Source organism: Phascolarctos cinereus, unplaced genomic scaffold, assembly GCF_003287225.1.
Source record: "Phascolarctos cinereus isolate Bilbo 61053 unplaced genomic scaffold, phaCin_HiC Scaffold_9;HRSCAF=440, whole genome shotgun sequence".
NCBI lineage: Eukaryota > Metazoa > Chordata > Mammalia > Diprotodontia > Phascolarctidae > Phascolarctos > Phascolarctos cinereus.
The window spans coordinates 255,514,955-255,531,460 of NW_027556402.1; the positions used below are offsets into that span (position 1 = coordinate 255,514,955).

General features: G+C 53.9%; 1 protein-coding gene across 1 annotated transcript in view; it reads right to left on the bottom strand.

Moving 5' to 3' along the window:
* The window catches only part of NRXN2 (neurexin 2), a 177,900-nt gene extending 163,144 nt beyond the window's left edge, over positions 1-14,756 (bottom strand). Inside the window, 1 exon segment of the mRNA XM_020968358.2 lies at positions 14,557-14,756. The gene's annotated coding sequence lies outside the window, so the exon portion shown is untranslated.
* Positions 14,757-16,506: the final 1,750 nt, after the last annotated feature.

Sequence of the window (16,506 nt, forward strand, 5' to 3'; positions counted from 1 at the left end):
AGAGGAACAAGAGATACCCAGATGGTCCCAGGATGGGATAAGGGGAGAGAGACACAGGGAAAGGACAGCCCGAGGGGAGAAAACAGATGTGGGGACATGAACAATCAGAACTAGACAGGCAGATGGGAGCCAACTGGACAGCCTTAGGAAGACAGAGAAGAAACACCCAAGACAGTCTGGGGGCAGGACACAGACAGGGAATAGAGGGCAGACACAGGGAGCTGGGGGGGATGCGAGACGTGAGAGTAGGACCAAGGCAGACAGAGGCCCAACCCAAGGACAGAGGGGCACATAAGTCCCACATTCGGGGACACCTTAGAGGTCATCGAGGACCCAACTCAGCTCTCCAGGTCTGGACCCTCCAGTCTACATCCCATAGCACCCAGGGAGTAGAGCCAAGGTGAAGAAAGATAACTCTTAAATAACCTGGGGGACAACTGACGGGGGAACAGGACAAGCAGAGGAACTCTCAACTAGAAGTCCATGGGGCTGAACCCCACGCCCCTCCTCTACTGTTTCTGACATCACAGCCTCCCAGCCACCCCCACCCCCTAACCATCAGCTCTCATCAGCCCCTGATGCTGGATAATGAAGCCGCTAAATAATTCATTGGGATTAATTAAATGCCGATTCGTCAATAGTCTCGACGGGTAACCAGGGGCCAGGAAATGGGGGAAGGGAAGCAAATGAGGACCCAGGTATCCAGCTCCCCAGCCTCCAGTCTCCCCCCCCATCCCCCAGCCTCCCAAGAGCTAGGAGCATTCTAACTCCAGAGTGCCAGCCCTCCCACCATCCCTTTTCCTCTCCCCAGACACACTCAGCTCCCCTGGATAAACGATCCACCCTCCCACTCCCATTTCCTAGCCACAAGGTCCCACCCACTCCAGGCACCCAATGTGGAGGGAGTCTTCGGCTTCCCTTCACCACCCTCTCCCTCTAGGGTCTGGGCTGACCCCTATAGCATCAGCTTCCCCCATCCCACTCTCCCAGTCCCCCCAGCACTGGGGGAGCCACCAACCATTAGTCGAGTAGGTTCATTTGCATAAAATTGCCTTTCTGAAATGATTACCCTTGTAACGGGCTGTCAGAGAGCAATTTATACCCCGAGCACCGCCAGGGAGGGGAATTTGCATCTCGTTAAACTCCTGAGTCGTAATTATTTATATCCAACAACCCTCCTGAATATTGCATCGATTTTATTTTGAGGAGGGAGGGAGGAAGGAAGGAAGAGGAGAAACTCAGGGAGGAGACAGAGATTGGGGAGAGAGGAGGGGAAAGGGAGGAGAGTCGAGGAATCTAGAGAAAGCAGTCTGGAAGGAGGGAGAAGGAAAGAGCAAAGGGGAGATGGACAGAGAAAAGAGGAACACAAAGGGAGACAAAGGGAGAGAAAATATAAAAGAAAGTAGCTGTAGGTGAGAGCTGATGTGAGAAGAGATGGTGAAGGAAAGGAGCCAATGGGGAAGGGAGAGTGGTAAGTAAGAGAGGAGAGAGAGAGAGAGAGAGAGAGAGAGAGAGAGAGAGAGAGAGAGAGAGAGAGAGAGAGAGAGACAAGGAGAATGGGCTGATCAATGGTCAGTGTAGGGAGAGAGCAATGGCATGAGGGATCCAGAAAGGGATGGACAAGGAAGTTGATGACATGGGTAAAGGAATATGGAGAGAGGGAGAAAAAAGAGAGAGGCAGAAAGTAGAAATGGGAGAAGTGTTAGAAATGGAAAGATGGGGACAGGGAGAGGGAATTTAGAGCTGGAAGGGACCACAATTAGTCCACTCCCTTCATTTTACAGAGGGGGAAACTGAGACTGGGGGGGGGACATGATGGTTAAAATAGGGGTGGGGCAAGGGTGGGAAGGAGATTCAAACCCAGGTCTCCTGCCTCCACATGCAGTGCTACTTTCTGCTATTCCCCCCACCCCAATACCCCTAGAGATGTAGGAGAGAGGAAAGGAATGAAGTGAAGGAGGGAGGAGAGGGCAAGAGGAGAAATGGAGAGCATGGGGAAGGTGAAGTAGAGAAAGCAGGTGGTCTTCTACACTTGCTCTTTGGGTAGACAGAAACATAATGCCTTGGGCCCAGGGCCTCCTCTACTGTTCATACCCCAGCCAGGCTCCCCCTTGACCCTTTCACCCTCACAGCTGGGATTCCCTGGGACCCAACCCCACCACACAACCCAGGTCTCCTGACTCTAGGCATGTCCCCAGGCCTTCTCTAGCTGGCCTTCCTCTCCTTCTTCCTCGACTTTCTCCCTTTCTTCTCCTCCCTCTCTCTCTTCTTCCTCTCTCCTTCATCCTCCTCCACTCCTCTTTCTCCCTCTCTTGTTCCCCCTTCTACCCTTCTTCATCTTCATCCTCTTTTCCCTCCCTCCTCCCCTTCATCTCTCATCTTCTCTTCTCTTCATCATCTTCCTCCTCCTACATCCCCAAGGGACCACCCAGGACCTAAGTCTCCAAGCCCCCACTCCCCCAGACGGCTGGCAAGGGGTTATATATAGCCACTTCGTTTTTCGCCTCCTCATTGGGTAATGGGGGTAATTAACATGCTCAGGCTAATTAGCCAATCAAATTAAATGCAGCACCTGCTCCCAAGCTGATTGATGCCCTTCCCTCCCCCCCCACAGCCTCTCCCCCACTCCAGGGAAGGGGGAAGGGTGTCCCTGGGGAGGGGGAAGAGAATGTAAGGTGGAATCTAGGAAAGAAGAGAAGTACCCTTCCCCTTCCTGGCAGGGGGCTGGGAATATAGCAGGTGTTTGTCAGGAAGACCTCAGAGAATGATTGCGCTCCCCTGTTCTCCTGTCCTTCCCCTGTTCTCCTGTCCTTCCTCTGTTCTCCTGTCCTTCCTCTGTCTTGCCTTCTATTTCTCTGGGGAGAAGAGAGAGGGAATAAGCACTTGTGCAGCACTATGTGCCAGGCACAGTGCTAACCCCTTCACAAATTACCTCATCTGATCCTCACAATGACCCTCCAGGGTAGGTGGTATTATTACTCCCAATTTACAGTTGAGGAAACTGAGGCAGACAAAGGTTTAGTAATTGCCCAGGCTCATACAGCTAGTAAGTATCTTAAGCCGGATTTGAACCCAGGTCCTCCTGCACGACATCACCAGCTGCCTCTCTGAGTCTCTGTCACTCTCCCTCTGTCTCTGTCTGTCTGCTTCCCTCCACCCCCACCACACCTGACATCCTCCTCTCTGGACTCTATTTTGGGGAGGGAATTAATTAGCTATTGATTTCTGCTGGCTGAGGGAATGGGATTTCGTGTTGCTGTCCACATGCCCCAGCTTAGTGAAGGGTTGGGGGGCGGGGGGCTGGACAGGACAAGAGGGCCCACTCAACCTGAGCGTCAGCAGCAAGCCCTCGAAGCCATCCTTCTATCACACTCACACACACACACAACACACACACACACACACACACACAACACACACACACACACGGCATATTCCAGCACTTGTGCTGACAGCCCCCTTGCTGGGGGCAGGGGGAGGGGGCTTGCTTTAGAACAGAAAGACCACAATGACCAGGGCCAAGAATAAGGAAGTGAGGAGAGGAAAGGCCTATGGGTGAGACTCAGAGGCTGGACAGTAGGATTCTGGTACCAGGACAGGATATAAGGGAAAGGACCAAAGGTCTGGAGCACCTGGGGAACCACCACACCTGTTCTGGAAATGACAAACTATTCAGGGATCCTTTAGTGCAACAGATGTGAGAGAAGGCTTGGAGGTCAAGATACTTTGGGTAAGTCATTCCCTTGGTCTGGGCTATATCTTCCATCTAAAAAATGAGGGGTCAGGCTGAAAGCTGCTTCTGGTTCTTTCTGGCTCTGACATTCTACATTCTATAGTTCTCACAGCTCTGATGTTCCATATTCTAAGGGCCCTCCCAGCTCAAACTCTAAGCCTAATTCTGTCTTTTAAGGACCCTCCAAGTTCTGCCATTCTGTTTTCTGAGCCGTCCCCAAGTCTGACATTCTGGGCTCTAAGTTCTCTTTCCAATTCTAATGTTCTGAATTCCAAGGTTCCTCTCAGCTCTGACGTTCTGGGTTCTACAAGCCCTCCTACTTCTGACATGCTATGCTCTGAAGTGCCTTCCAGCTCTGACATTCTCTGCTCAAAAGTCCAAGGTCCCTTGGAGTGCTGACAATCTCTATTCCATTTAAGAGGGATGAACACCAGGCTGAGTGATGCTCCCATCTCCAGTGGGAGAGGGCTGAGGCCCCGGATTCCCTTGTGGGGGAGAGGTTTGGAGGAGCTCTGAGGCAGTGCTGGAACTGACCCATCATCCTGCACTCCAGACTCCTGCCTCCAATGCTAGGCATGTGGTTATGGGCATCAGGCTGATGGAGGCACCTGTGTGCCTACAGAAGAGGAAGGAGCCCAGCTGGAGTGAAGAAGGTGTGACTCAGCAGGTCTGTGCATGCACACACACATAGGTCAGGCGTGCCTGCACAGTGAAAGGCAAGCTGTTTGCCATGTATGATCGGGAAGGGCAGCACCAGAAAGGAGACAGAGCCTGGATGAGAGGACAAGACAGTGTCTAGGACTAGTTCACCATCCAGCCCATCAGGGCTCATTCTCCACACACTGGGAAAGAAGGTGAAGCCTCTAAACTCTTTTCATTCCTGGGGTCCCTAACCTGGAAGCCTAGGAGCCATGCAGAGATAGTTCCCCAGGAGGAAAGGAAGCCAGTGGCACAACTATACCTGAACACCTGGGTTCCCTCGACCCCGCCCCCTGGAGAATATGCTGAAGAGTCAGAAGCAGCCCCCAGTGCTTCTGTCTTCCCAGCACCTGCTCCCCTCTCTGGGCCTAGGGGTCCCACCTAGTCAGGCTCTCCTTCAGGATTCACCCTGCCCCCAGTTCCTCTCTCCCTTCTTCCCTCTCACCCATCCAACCCAAGTGTGCCTACCTCCCAGACTGGGAAGTCTCATTCATAAGACTCTGGCTCTCACTGTTCTGCCTGAACTGTCCCCATCCCCCCAAACCAGTGATTTCACCTAGTCCTGATGCTGGTTAGAACATGCTTTAGAGAGATGTGTTCCATTCCGGGTTCCGCATTTTGAGAAGGGCATTCACAAGGCAGAGTGTCCAGAGGGGCAAGCAAGATGTCGATGGCTGGGAACTATGTCTTCTGATGCTCCACTGAAGGACCTCGGATGTTTAGCCTGAACAAGAGAATGCTGCCATTTGTATGGGGCTTGATATAAGTAACATCGACTCCTTCCAGGGCCAAAGGTGAGAGGTGAGGACTAGTTTTATTCTGCTTGGCCCCAAAGGGCAGAACTGGAAGCAACTAGTGGAAGGGGCATTGAGACACATTTAGGCTCAATTCTAGTTGTGTCTGCCTTGTGCCAGGCATTGTGAAGGGCCCTGAGATACCAAGACAAGAATTGGACAAACCTGCCCTCAAGGAGCTTACATTCCACTGGAAGAATACAATGTGTGCACAGAGAAGGATGGACAATATATGAAGTACTTAGGAGAATTTCCTGGGGGAAAAAACTAATAACTTGGGGAGACATGGGAGACAGAGACCTTTTAAGGAGGTGGCCCTTCAGCTGAGCATTGAATTGGGAGGGAGGTGAGGAATTCCAAGAGCTGAAGCTGAGGAGACCAGTTTGAGTGGGACACAGAATGAGGAATGCAGAGTAATGGGAAATCCTCCTACAAAGACAAGTGGGAGCCAGAGCTTTCAATGCCAAATAGAGGAGCTGGTCCTTCTTTCTCGAGCCAATAGGCAGCCACTAAAAAGCAAGAGAACCACGGGGTTAAATTTATGCTTTAAGAAAATTACTCTGGGCAGCTGGTTTTGGAGGCCAGGTCAGAGAGAAAAGATGCAGGAAGCTACAAGACCCATTAGGTGGCCATTGGAATGGTCCAGGCCCGAGGTGATCAGAGAAGGTGATTGGGCTGTTAGAGAAGAGAAATATGGTGACTCTAGAGATACATGGAAACACAGGGACTGATGCAGAGGGAGAGAAAACAAGAGACACAATTGCTACAATGTAAATGGAAGGAACAGGAAATGCCGTGGCAAAGTTCCAAAAACACCCTGACCCCAAAGAAGAGACAAAAGAAGATGGCTCCCCCCCCCGCTTTTCAGAAGTAGGGGTCCGAGGGTGTGGAGCATTGCACGCAACATTAGATTTTTGGCTATGTCAATCAGCTTTTGCTGAACCTGTTTTCTCTTCTTCCATTTTTTCTTTTCTAAAAAAAATGTCTTGTTTACAAGGGATAGCTCTCTAGAATGGAGAAGGGGAGGGAGGGTGGGGCTGGTGAATCTGGGCAAGGTGAAAACAAAAGATATCAATAAAAATCTCTTTTTTAAAGAAAGGTTTAACAACTGATTGGATGGAGGGCAGAGGGGAAAAGAGAAGATGACCCCAAGAATAATATGAAGGCTGTGAACCTGGGTGATTAGAAGCTTATGCCTTCAAGAGAACCAGGCAAGTTAGAAAGATGAGTGAGCTTGAGGGAAAAGGAAAAGAACTCTGTCTTAGATTTGTTAAGCATGAGATGCCTACAGGACATCCAGGGGGAACGTCCAGCCGGCTGCTGAAGGCGCAGGGCTGCAGCTCAGTAGAGAGGTGAAGGCTGACTATAGAAATCTGCGACTCTTCTGGAGATAATCGATCTCCTGAGAGCAGATGAAATCACCAAGAGAAAGTGTGGAGGAAAAAGAGGGCGCTAGTCCAAGCCCTGGGCTACACCCATGACAGAGGGCCGAACCCAGCAAAGGAGACTGAGAAGGATGTTCAAAGGGAAAAGGAAAAACCTCTCCACCACGGGCAGTGTCCCGAAGAGGGGTGGGCAGTGAGCTGTTCTTTACCCTCTCAGAGACAGCCCTTCCTCTAGAGGAGAGGTCCCAGCTCCCAGCTGAGCTGCAAGATCCACCCAATGAACTCATGGGAAGACTCCCTGGGAGCTGGCCCACGCTCAGCGCTCAGCCCCACCCTCGGCGTATCCAGTGCCCCCGGGGGCTGACTCTTTGTGGGCGGCTGCCCCTCTCTGCTTCCACCTGACTCTCCTGCAGGGTCCAGTAACCTGCTGCTCAAACAGAAGCGGTCCCCACTGCTCATTCTCTGCCAACCTGGGGCATGAGCTGCTAGTGCCAGATGGCTGGAGCATTCCACTCGGGGTTCCTGCCTCGCCACTGGCCCAGCACCCGTTGCGATCTGGGCTTGGGCTCAGGCCCTGTGGTGCCTTCCAAGGGAAATGCAGTGGGGGCACTCTGCCAGCCTGGGGCAGCCTCCTCTGCATGCCACCCGACTTAGCAGTAGGCCTTGTAGAAGGCTTCCCCTTCTTCCCCAGCAAGAGGGTCCAGTCCCCTCTGGTGGGTGGATTCTGGAAGGAACCTTAGAGACCCTAGAGGAAATGGAGGCCCAGAGAGGTCGTGACTTGCCTAAGGTTGTAGTAGTGGCAGAATGGGATTTGAACACAGGACCTCTGTCCCCAAGCCCAGTCCTAAGGTCACAGTATGGACCAAGGGAGCCAGAAGCCCATAATGACTCTGGTGCCCACCAGTGACTACAAGAGGTTCTGAGGAGGCCAAAGGCAGGGCCAGGCCAGTGATGCGTCCCCTTCTGAGGCCAACGACTGCCAGGACACCCTCCTTTTCACACCTTACTTGCCTCCCCTCCCTGCAGACCCTCCTGCCTCCACACTCCAGCAGGTTGGAACTCCCCAAACCCTCCTCCTGACTCAGTCTCCTCTCTAGGTAAGCTCTGCTCGGGTGCTACCCTGAAGGGCAGGAGGAGTCTATGACCCCATCTGGAATTGCTGCAAGCCCAGTCGTCCCCCCATTTACAGAGGCCCACCAGGGCCTGAAGCAGAGGCTGCCAAGCCAAAGCTGACGCTAGGCCTAGGCTCTGCCTCTGGCCCCTGGCCATCCTAGGTGCAGTGGCACTGAGTACCTGGGCTTCATCTCTCTTTCTTCCTCACCTCTCCCGGCAGTCTTCTCTGCAAATCCAGGGACATCCCACAACCAAAGTGTCCCGACTGGGAGAGACCCTAATGAGAGGCCACACAATCCAGCTTCATCATGGTCCAGAAAACTGACTAGCCCGAGGTCATGCAGACAGAGTCGGGAAGAGAGCCCCAGGCCTCTGACATGCACTGGCCCCTCAGACCCTGGGCCCCACCAGTAGGGTCACATCTCTACAGCGCCCCAGTTCACGTGGTCAGAGCCCACAGTTGGCAGAACAATGCTCTCTGGCCTGTCTCAAAGCTGCTGCTGCTGTCCCAGCCAGGGACCAGTTCCCAAGGATGCTCCTGACAGCCAATAGCCCATCTGTAACCGCCTTCCTTCCCCTGACAGCCTCACTACCTGGCAATGCCAGGCCTCCCCCAAGGCCCTTCCAGACCAGATGGGAGCAAAGAGTCCTCCCATTAACTCTAGTTGGGACCCCAGGAGAAACCTGGGTTTCCTGTCATGCCTTCAAGAAACCTCAGGCCAGTGCAGCCTAATGAGCAGCATCCCTGGCTCCCCTCATCTGTCTCCATCAACCCTGCTCCCCCAAAGAGAGAAAGCCCTGGGAATACGCGGGCCCAGCACAGAGCACTAGCAGAGAGGGGGGAGGGAGCCTTCCAATCTCAAGTCCACAAACAAACATAGTGATGAGATAACCGGGACCAGACCCCACCAGGGCTGGAGTCAAAGGGTTCTAGTTGGAGTCTCTACTTCACTATTGGCCACCTCTCTGACCGTAGGCAAGTCCCATCCTTGTACCATGCTTCCTCTGTAGAACAAAGAGGTTGGGCCAGACAGGCTAGGGTCTTTTCTCTTTCTGGCATTTCATGTTCTAGAGGCAGCCTAGAGTCAAGAAGACCTGAGTTCAAATCCAGCTCCCTACATTTATTAGCTGTGTGACTCTGGGCAAGTCACTTCAACTCTGCTTGCCTCAGTTTCCCCAAATGTAAAATGTAGATAAAAAACAGCACCTCCCCCTCCCTGGGCTGTTGTAAAGATCCAGTGACATTGTATCTGCAGAAGTGCTTAGCACAGTGCCTGGTACATAGCAGATACTCCATAAATACTTACTCCTTTCCTTTCATATGTTCTAAGGTCCCTCCCAGCTCTGATGATTACCTGTGTGATCTCCTCTGTACAATGAGGGAGCTAGTCAAGACGGCCTTTGGGGTCCCTGCTAGCTGCGGACTTGGGACTCTGATCTTCGACATTCTAGCATCCCTCCTAGCTCTGGCATATCGCCTTCTGCCTGTGCCCCTACTAGACTACAAGCTCCCGGAGGCCAGAAGCCAGGCTTAGCCATTGTGTATGGCCTGCAGTGCACAGCACAGTGCTCTGTACCTAATAAGGCACTTTATGGAGGTGTGTTGAATGAATAATCGATGGTGGTAGGTTGCCTATGTAGAAGGATGGTGGTGGTGGTGGTGGGAGTGGGGAGGAAGTCTTTTCACACACATGGTCACACTCAGACACACCCCAGAGGGGCGTGGGAGCAGCATTTGGAAGGGCTGCTTCATGGGCGGGCCTAGAGAGGCAGGAGAATGTGGGGAGGTGTGGGTGCCAAGCACCCCCAAAGAGTGACTAGCTGCACATGGGCACAGAGTGTCAGAGGAATTGTCCATGGGAGATTAGAGGGAAGAGAGTGGGGAGTTCGAGGGACCAATTAGAGGGCATGGGGGAGGTGGAGCGTGCCCCTGGGACTGCGTGAGTGGGAGATTGGAACTAGGGGGCATGGAGAAGGAGTGGGGAGAAGTTTGATGGGAGTCAAGGTGGGGGTGGAGAAAAGAGCCATCAGCATTGTGGAGGAAGGGTCCATTGGCAGTCATAATAATCCCTGGTCACTCCCTCACTTTAAAGTTTGCAAAGCCCTTCACCTAGATCACCTCATTCTTCTGTGAAGCAGGTGATTAACCCCATTTTACAGATGAGGAAACTGAGGTTCAGGGAGGCTTGCCCAGGATCATTCGGCTAATAAGTGTCCGAAGCAAGTGTTTGTCATTTCAGGGCCAGTACTCTGTCCACAATTCCATGCTGCCTGCTACCAGTATGACCTTGTGTAAGAAAGGTCTTTGGATTCTGTGGGTCTCAGTTTCCTCATCTGTAAAATGGAAGTGGGGAGGAGAAGACTAGATTATTGCCAAGGTCCCTTTGAATTCTAGGTCTGTGATCATATGATTGGGCAAGTATGAGAGAGAGAGAGAGAGAGAGAGAGAGAGAAAGAGAGACAGACAGACAGACAGACAGAGACAGACAGAGACAGAGAGAGTGAGAGTGTGTGTGTGTGTGTGTGTGTGTGTGTGTGTGTGTGTGTGTGAGGGGGGGGGGAGAGAGAACTGGGGAGGGAGAGAGAGTGAGAGGAGAAAAAGAAAGAGAACAGGGGAGAAAGAGAGACAGAGAAAGAGAGAAGGAGAGAGAGAGAGAGAAAGAGAGAGAGAGAGAGAGAGAGAGAGAGAGAGAGAGAGAGAGAGAGAGAAGAGAGAGAGAGAGAGCTCAGTCTGTCCATGATGGGGCTAGGTTGTGTTGAGATATGTTGAGAAACACAGGCTGCTTGTGAATGTACCCTGTAACTTCATGCATGTGACTGGAGTAAAGTGTTGCTGGCATGTGTGCAACTGACTCAGGGGGTGTGAGCACGTGTATACACCAAGGATGTGTGTCTGTGAGTGTGTAAGGGGCTCATATTAATGTATATGGGGTACCCAGAAAGCAACATCATCAAATGGCAATGCTACAAGCACCCTTCAGACCCTACCTGTGTGACCCTGGGTGGATCATTTGACCTCCTTGAGACTCAGTTTCCCCATTTAGTAAAATAAAGAGCATGGACTTGATAATCTCTGGGATATCTTCCAGCTCTAAATCTATGATCTTATGACCTTGTTTTACAAAATGAGGAGACAGAGAGAGAAAAGAGAAAAGAGAGGAGAAGAAAAGAGAAGAGAGAATTAAAAAGAAGAGAAGAGAAGAAGAAAGGAGAGGAGAGAGAAGGGGAGGAGAGGAAAAGAGAGAGAGAGAAGATGAGAGAGGGAGAGAGAGAAGAAGAAGAGAGAGAGGAGAGAGGGAGAGAAAGAGAAGAGGAGAGAAGAGAAGAAGAAAGGAGAGGAGAGAGGAGGGGAGGAGAGGAAAAGAGAGAAGGAGAGAGAGAAGAGGAGAGAGAAAGAAGAGGAGAGAAGAGAAGAAAAAAGGAGAGGAGAGGAAAAGAGAGAGAAGAGGAGAGAAGAGAAGAAGAAAGGAGAGGAGAGGGGAGGAGAGGGGAGGAGAGGGGAGAGAGGACAGAAGAAAGAGGAGAGAGGGAGAGGGAAGGGGGAGGAGAGAAGAGAAGAAGAAAGGAGAGGGGAGGAGAGGAGAGGAAAAGAGAGAGACAGAGAGAGAGAGAAGAGGAGAGAGAGAGAAGAGAAGAAAGGAGAGGAGAGGGGAGGAGAGGAGAGGAAGAGAGAAAAAAAAAAAAAAAGAAAGTCAGTTGTGAATTAGCAGTATCCTGCCAGAGGAGCCTGAGATGTGGACAGCAGCTTTTAGTTTCCTGTGGTTCGTATAGGTGTGCAGGGTATGGGGGGGGGGGGGGGGGGAGAGACCAAGGGAAGGGAAAAAGAAAGGAACAAGCATTTATTAAGCACCTACTATGCACCAGGAACCATGCTAAGCACTGTACAAATACAATCTCATTTGATCCTTACAACGACCTCGGGAGTGCTATAATTATCACTATTTTATAGTCATGGAGACTGAGGCAGGCAGAGGTTAAGTACTCGCCAAGGGTCACGGAGTATCTAAGGCCAGATTGGCACTCAAGTCTCAATGACTGCAGGTCCGACTCTAGATACTGAGTCACCAACCTCCCCTCCCCCGAAAAGCCAGTATGAGGAGGGAGGAGAAGACTAGGACTGTGAAGAGGTTGGGGATGGGGGGCTGGAGAACGTAGGCACAAATGTACAGGGGACCTAGAGGCCAGCGTATATGTGTCAAATAAAAACTGCAGCTGGTTGTGGGGGGGATGTTGAGGGGGTGCGAGTGGGTGGTACAGAGCCTGTGGGGGTGTGCTTGAGGGAGGCCTGTGTGTGGCCCCTATGAAGCCTGTAGGCGGAATGTGTGTGTGTGTGTGCGTGTGTGTGCGTGTGTGTGTGTGTGCGTGTGTGTGTGTGTGTGTGTGTGTGTGTGTGTGTGTGAGGGAGCCAAGCACCTGTGGGAGGCCTGTGTATGGCAGGCAGAGTGAGGTGTGTGTCTGGGAGAGTGTGGGCGGTGCTCATGATGAGATGAGGATTGTATACACAGGTGTGTGTGTGAGAGGGAGAGAAGAAAGGGATCATGTAGGTGTGTGTCTGGGTGTGAGGCTGTATCAGTGTCACAGTGTCTGTGTCATTGGGTGTGGGGACTGAAGCAGCTCGGGGAGAAAGGGGCTGCCAGCTCTGAACTCTGGAATTCCCACACACAGCCCAAAGGGAAAGATGGTGGAAAGGATCTCCTGAGTTCCTTGTTGGCCCCCCCACCCCAGCCAGGCTACTGCTAAAGAGGGTGGGGAGTGAGAACATGCTGTATTCAGACAGAAGTAAATCTCTCAGCAGCTTCAGCCCCCAGGAACAAGCCTGGGGAGACACAAGGAGCCAGCCTTCAACCCTGATCCCAGCTCCGCCTCTGAGGCCTGTCTGTCTGTCTGTCTGGGTCTTATTCAGGGATACCTGCAGCCATAAAGTGAGCAACCTCTCAACCTTGATTGGCTCCTCTTCTCCCTTTCCCACATGTAGAAGCTGGGCTAGCCTTAACCCCCCACCCCTTCATATCCCGAGTTCCACATCCCCTCCAAGCTCAGACCCCAGGGTTCCTGGAAACAACCCCCACCCTAGAAGAGCCAGGACAAGGTTGGGGACTGGGCAAGTCACCACTGAGCCCTCTTCCTCCTTTGCTGTCCTGTCTCTCTCTTCCTTCTCTCTCTGTTTCTCTCTCTGTCTCTCCTCTGTCTTTTTCTCTCTCTCTGTCTCTCTCCTATTTCTGTCTCTCTTTGTCTCTGTCTGTCACACACACACACACACACACACACACACACACACACACAGAGCTCCTGAGCTGTAAAAGATGGGGGGTGAATGAAATAGGATGGCAGGACCCCTCCCAACCAAAATAAACCAATCCAGTCCCTCCAGGCACTAATGTGGGGAAAGCAAAGGTGAGGGGGCAGGGAGGAGTACACAGAGGAGGAGGGGCAGGGGCAGGAAAAAGCTAAGCTTCGGGCATCCGAGACACAGGCCCTAAATTTCCCCCTTTCCCAGGGTCATACCCCCGGGGAAGATTTTGGGGGTAGACAGAGTTCCTCAAAACTAATGATACATTAGGACTGATGCTTAAGGACCCATCCAGCACTCCTGGATTCAGGCCTAGGCAGCCCCAGCCCACAATGCCCTCCCAGTGCCTCGGCCTCTGCTCCTTCCCCACCCCACCCCATCTGCTGCCTCCCTCCCCCAGGAAAGAGGCCCTTTCCCCCCCCTTTCTTAATACCTCCCTCCCAGAGGAACACCAGGCACCCTCAGCCTCATCCCTCCTCAGCACCAGACCTGCTCTCCACGGCTCCCAAGGACTCTTCCTCCCTCCCTTCCTCCCCCTCCTCCCACAGAGGGAGCACAGTGAGGTGCTGTTTCCTCCTCTCTTCCTGCAGCCTTCTCTGCCCATAACCTTCTCCTCCCAGCCGCCCCCAGCCTTTCTCCTCTACATCAGCTCGTCCAGAGCTCCCTACTTCCCCAGTCAAGCCCTCCTAGCCACTCTGCTCCCAGTCCTCCTCCTCCTTCTCTTTCTCCTCCTCCTCCCCCTGCATCCTTGCCCAGACCACAAGCTTCCTTCCTTTCTCTCAGTCACCCCAGTCTTGCCTGCTCTCAACCTCAGTCCATCCCCTCATCTCTGCCTGGGAGACACCCCCAACTCCTTCCTGGTAACCTCCCCTCTCCCTGATTCCATGTGTCCTTCTCCTTTGCCCCCCCACTTAGCTCTCCTTCCCCAGTTATTCCCAGTCCACATCGGTTTGAAGGCAGTGATTTCTCCATCTCCCTTCTCCCCTGAATCTTTTCCCCCTTCCCTCTATTACAATCTCTCCTTCCTTCCTACTAATCCCGGTCCTTTCCAGCTTCTCCTCTGCAGACCCTTCAAAAGACAACAGCCCCTCCTCCCTTCCTCCTCCAGGCATTGCCACAAGCTGGGAGGGGGCTCAGATTGGGGGAGTCCTCTATGGCTCAAACATCCGGCACCCCATCCAGCTCCAGGGAAAACCCTTTAAATCAGTCCCCCATCCATCGACTCTCAATAAAGCAGTCTCTCAACGCACCCGATCTACCCGCTTCAGCATACAGACCCCCCCCATCCACCTCAAACCCAGCCCCTCCCATCCAGGCGTTCCCCCCCTCCCAGCCTTCTCCTAGATCTCCAATCTTCCTGACCCCCTCAGTCCCCCTCTCACAAACGCCCCCCCCGCAGCTGCTCCCCCGCCCCTACAGCCAGACCCCGGCCTCTCCCACCACCATCACCACCACCACCCCCCGCCCTCCGTGCTCTCGCGCCTCCCTCTCCCCCTCCCCCTCTCAGGCCCCCGCCCCTCTCCGCCGCAGCCCCCCCCATACCTGGGGGTGCCTCAGGCCTTGGGGCCACCCCGTCCTGGGCGGGCTGGCTGGCTGGCGGGGGGTCAGGGAGAGCCTGGAGCCCGGAGCTGGCGCGTGCTTCCTCTCTCCTTCCCTCCCCAGTCCCGCCGCGGTGCTGCTCCGAGGATGCTCCGTCAGGGAGGGAGTCAGGGCGGCTGCTCCCGCCGCCGCATCCCTGCAACAGCGACTGACGGCAGCATCAGTACCAGCGCCCGCGCCCCCGCCCCCCGCGCCGGCTCATTGGGCCACGCGGCCCGGACGGACACGGCGCGTGGCCAATGGGCGACTGCAAGCAGCGCCGTTCTCTCCCCCCACCTCCTTATTCAATCCTTAGCCCCTCATCCTTTAGACTGCTCACCGAAGCCAGGCGTCCTGGGCTCCGAGCTCCCCGCGCTTCGGTGTCAGGCGTCCTGGCACCCGGGAAAGGCACTCCCTGCTGCCTCCCCTTCGTAAACCAGGATGGGGGAGGCATTTGGCCCCAGCGCCTGGTACTGGAACCCAGATGTCCTGGCCCCCAGCCCCTCCCTGACCTCTTGCCCCTTGGTCCCCTCCAGGGACCCCTAGCCCGAAGAAGTGGCGCATGTGGAGGTGGCGTCGAAGCGACTGTGCCCCCCCCCCCGCCTCTCCGGGGGAAGCCAGAGGCTCCAGACCCCCAACGAGGGGTTGGGGTGAAGGCGGAGGCTAGGGCAGGGAGCACCACCCCCACACTCTGGCCGGCCCCCATATTCCAGGCTTGCTGCTGCAGAGCATGACAGGGACCCCAGATCTGGCTGCAGGAGTGAGGATAGGGACCATGGCAGCCCCTAAGTGGACTACATTGTCCCACCTGCATCCCTGGTTCTCCTAAACACACACTCAGGAAGGCCTTTCTGAATTGGGCTTGAAAGGCCTTTCTTCTCTTTCTGCCTAGGGAGAAAGAGGAGGTGCTGTGGAGCAGCCCCTGGGGTGGGGGTCGTGGCAAGCCAGGCTCAGAGTCCCCGAGTCAGAGTAGGAGGAGACGGCCTGGGAAGTATCTGGAGCTTTCTTCTCCCTCCCTGGCCAAGAAATCCTCTGTTCACGAGCTGGGATTCCCCAAACAGGCCCAGGAGGGGAAATGGGAGGGGGGTCCAGGAAGAATGGGAGGGAAGTATCTTCCTCCTGCCTCCTTCTCCCCCAGTCCCTGCAGTCAGGGGCCAAGATGGGCAGCGGCTCTATGTGTCTGTCTGTCTGTCCGTCTGCTCTGCATCTTTCTGCTGGAGGGGAGGGAGGGAGGGAAGTTTGGGGAGGGGGTGGGAATCTGCATCCGTGTATCTGCATCAGAGTGTCTGCATTGGTGTGTGTCTGTCTATACCAACGTGTGTAGATGTGTGTGTGTGTGTGTGTGTGTGTGTGTTTTGTAGCTGCAGTGATGTGGCACAGTTTCATTCACTCAGCACCCCACTGAGGGCTTTCATGGGCCAGGCCCAGTGCATGGGACACTGTGACCATGTCAGTCTGAGCACAGGGAGAGGGTTTGCATTGATTTCTCCTCAGGGTCCCAAGGACTCATTTAGCCTCAGCCGGTTGGTTCTCCATTCTTCAGAGTGGGCAAAGGGAGAAGGGTTCACCCAGACCTCCCTCTAACACAAACCCAGAGGCCAGTGTAATGCCTGACCTGGAACTTAGTAGGGGGTGATTCCAAGCACCCCATTCCATCCCTATCCTATTCATTCCCCTGTGGGTGCTGCACTACCAAGTCAAGGTGTTTTTCTTTAGGCCCTTTCCCAGGCTCTGAGCAGACCATGACCTTGGGGAGAGCCCTCCCCTTCCCAAGGACCAGCCTGAGGGGAGCTCGACAGTAAGAATGCTGAGTCAGGGGGGCTGAGAGAGCAAGTGGCAGGCCTTGTGAAAGTCCCCCCTTCTACAGGCCCTGGCCCCTGCACCCCACACTTCCTTAGTCCCCACATACTACAA